Raw genomic sequence first — 4,195 nt, forward strand, 5'->3', positions numbered from 1 at the left:
AAGAAATCCCCTCAGGATTTCAGTCACCATTGAGAAGTTTGGATCCACCCAGGATCTTGAGGAAGGACTAGTAGAGTTGAGAAGCTTCACAGGATCTCAGGAGAAGATTTACTAATTAGGCATGCGAATCATTTTTCAACGATTAAAATTATCGTCCAATAATTTTAATATCGTCTTAAATTGTTATAGAACACAATACAATAGAAATTCTAACGATTTATCGTTAAAAATCGTTAAATTGTGTTAGTGCGCACTAACTCCCATTAGTGCGCACTAACTCCCATTAGTGCGCACTAACAGAAAATGATACAAATTGACACTTTCCAGGTCAGTGAAGGTCAGTTAGGAATGAATATGTATTCCTATTGGCTGGCTGCCCTCTTATCTATTGATGTTACCAAGGTTCCCACTGAGGTGATGGTTGGGGGGATGGGAAATGGAACTGGAAACTCATGAACACCAACAGAAAATGATACAAATTGTTGACACTTCCCAGGTCAGTAAAGGTCACTTAGGAATGAATATGTATTCCTATTGGCTGGCTGTGCTCTTATCTATTGATGTTACCAAGGTTCCCACTGAGGTAATGGTTGGGGGGATGTGAAATGGAAACAGTTGGAAGCTTGACAAAAAAAGTAATGTGATGATCATCACTCATGTTACTAGAACTTGTTTGTTTATTATTTTTGTTAGCAGGCACGTGAAATGCTAGTGCATGTTGAATTTGCCAATCACTGTGCATTTTAGAAAGGTGGTCCTGGCTGGAACTACACAGTTCAAATATATGTGGTAATTGATTGTTGGTAAGTGTATTTTTTAAGTAGCCACACTGGCCACCAGTATGTTTACTTTTCCTCCTACTTAACTCACTAGCTCAGCTTTATAAGAAGGGCTTCTCTGCTTGTGTGTTGCTTTTGTTTGGTGTGAGGAGAGCAGAAACATCAGATCTTTATTCAATCTACTACAGTCATCTATTATATTAACCTACTCAATTTTTTTTAAATGATTTATTATATCACTGAATTAATAATTAATTATTATTAGATGGTGGTGAATGTCTGACTAGGCTACTAGCCTAGTGTCACTGGTGAGGCTAGTGGCATTTTAGCAGAATTATAATTTATTTTTTATTAGTACTGCAGCATTAATATATTCAAGCCTAGGTAGGCAGGCAGTGCACCACTCCAGCAGTCACATCATTGCTTCCTGTGCATTGCATTATGTGCACACATTGACTCCAGCTTGGGGAAAATGGCAGGTCTCCTTTACTGCACACATTGATTCCAGCTTGGGGATAAGGCAGGTCTCCTTTACTGCACACATTGACTCCAGCTTGTAGAAAAGGCAGGTCTCCTTTACAGCACACTGACTCCAGCTTGGGGACAAGGCAGGTCTCCTTTACTGCACCCATTGACTCCAGCTTGGGTACAAGGCAGGTCTCCTTTCCTGCACACATTGACTCCAGCTTGGGGAAAAGGCAGGTCTCTTTTACAGCACATTGACTCCAGCTTGGGGAAAAGGCAGGTCTCCTTTACTGCACACATTGATTCCAGCTTGGGGATAAGGCAGGTCTCCTTTACTGCACACATTGACTCCAGCTTGTGGACAAGGCAGATCTCCTTTACTGCACACACTGACTCCAGCTGGGGAAAAGGCAGGTCTCCTTTCCTGCACACATTGACTCCAGCTTGTGGAAAAGGCAGGTCTCCTTTACTGCAGACATTGACTCCAGCTTGTGGAAAAGGCAGGTCTACTTTACTGCACACACTGACTCCAGCTTGGGGAAAAGGCAGGTCTCCTTTACTGCATACATTGATTCCAGCTTGGGGATAAGGCAGGTCTCCTTTACTGCACATTTGACTCCAGCTTGTGGACAAGGCAGATCTCCTTTACTGCACACACTGACTCCAGCTTGGGGACAAGGTAGATCTCCTTTACTGCACACACTGACTCCAGCTGTGGAAAAGGCAAATCTCCTTTACTGCACACATTGACTCCAGCATGTGGAAAAGGCAGGTCTCCATTACTGCACACATTGTGCAGGAAGATCACAACACCCCTGCTATCAGGGTTAGGACACTGTGTGCAGGAAGATCACCACACTCCTGGTATTAATAGGGATAGGGCACTGTGTGCAGGAAGATCACAACACCCCTGGTGTCAGGGTTAGGGCACTGTTTGCAGGAAGATCACAACACTCCTGGTATTAATAGGGATAGGGCACTGTGTACATGAAGATCACATCACCCCTGGTGCCAGGGTTAGGGCACTGTGTACAGGAAGATCACAACACCCCTGGTATCAGGGTTAGGGCACAAGTTCTAGTCACATTGACTGATCACATTACTTTTTTTGTCAAGCTACCAACTGTTTCCATTTCCCATCCCCCATATACTGTCAGTGGGAACCTTGGTAACATGAATAAATAAGAGGGCAGCCAATAGGAATACATATTCATTCCTAAACTGACCTTAACTGACCTGAAAAGTGTCAAATTGTATCATTTTCTGTTAGTGCGCACTAATCGGAAAAAATGATTTTTAACGATTTTTTAACTAAAAAATCGTGCCAAACACGATTTTCTTCTCCTGCCAGACGATTTCGATCGTTAAGACGATAGGGCACACGATTCACACCTCTAATTACTAATACTTTTTGGGTGGGCATCACTTTTTCTGTTTGCACATTGATGAATAAGATTTTTTGGACTTTGAACTTGACCAGTCTGAAAGGAAGGGCATACACCTGGTATCCCAAAGGACAGGGGCAATCTGAAGAAGCACCGATATGAAGAAATTGAGATATTTTTGAGATAAGGATTCAAGGAGCTAATCCCTATTGAGAATTTTTCCAGCTGAGAAAGAAGGTTTGACCAAAGTAGAGTTTTTGATATTTCTGTTACCCTGCAGTTTTTGAGTTGGGATTTTCTTCTTCCTTGTTATTGACCTATTTATTTTTATTTTTTTTATTCCGCACTTTCAAACAGACTTGATCAGGGCAGTTTACAGTATCACATTCACAGAGTTACATAAAAGTTAACATAATACATAAAGTAGCCATTAAAATACAAAAAACCCCATAACAAACCTACACTAACAAAAGGTTTTCTAAAGTACGTTTTTAGATTCTTTTTAAACTCTTTAATATCTGGTGTTAGGCGGAGGGAATCAGGTAAAGCATTCCAAAGGGTCGGCCCAGCAATCGATCCCGTTCCAGATACCCAACATTACAGGTTGAGAACCTTTTCTCCTTGGATAATGATGCAAGGGAAGTGAGAAGAGAAGAAAACTAGCACCTAAGATGGACAAAGTGGAAATAATATTCATTGCCATCATATTTCTGATGCTGTTTCTGCATTGTGGCCTGGATCATTTTTAAGTACAGTAAAGATTCTTTCATTTGAACACCTATTACAGATGCAAGAGCAGGGCCGGAGGAACCACTAGGCGAGCTAGGTCTGTGCCTAGGGCACCGAGACTTAGGGGGCACCGCAGCAGGCAGCAAAATTTTGAAAGGGCAAAAAGTGCCCTTTCAAAATTCTGCCAGCCCCCTACTTGCCCTGCCTCGCCCCCAGTGTCACCCTCCCGACGCCCCCCCTGGTGGTCCAGTGGATAGCCCGGGAGTGATCTGCCGCTCCTAGGGCCTCAGCTGCCACTAAGCAAAATGGCGCTGGTGACCTTTAGCCCCTACCATGTGACAGGGGCCAACCAATGGCACCGGTAGCCCCTGTCATATGGTAGAGGCTGAAGGCCACCGGCACCATTTTGGTTAGTGGCAGCCGAGGTCCCGGGAGTGGCAGATCACTCCCGGGCTCTCCGCTGGACCACCAGGAGGGCGGCGGGAGGTTGGCACTGGGGGGGAGACGGTGAGTCGGGGACTAGCTGCCTGACATGGCGCTCCCTAAGTCTTGACGCCTGGTCTCCAGCTGCACCAATCTTCCTTTCTTCGGCCATGTGATCAGCTAGACCGGCTGCACCAATCTTCTTTCTGTGTGTGTGTATGTGAGGTGTATGTGAGAATGGAATGGAGCTTCTGTGTGTGTGTGTATGTGTTATGTATGTGAGAAAGGAATCTGCCAGTCTAAAAAAATGAAATGTGATAATACTTTTGTGCTGGTAGCACAACTTTTGAAAAGTTGGATGAAAGATGAAATTACTGAATTTTAAGCATCCCTCTTCTGGAAAATAAAATTTAA

This window comes from Rhinatrema bivittatum, chromosome 6 (genome assembly GCF_901001135.1).
Source record: "Rhinatrema bivittatum chromosome 6, aRhiBiv1.1, whole genome shotgun sequence".
In the NCBI taxonomy this organism is placed as follows: Eukaryota; Metazoa; Chordata; class Amphibia; order Gymnophiona; family Rhinatrematidae; genus Rhinatrema; species Rhinatrema bivittatum.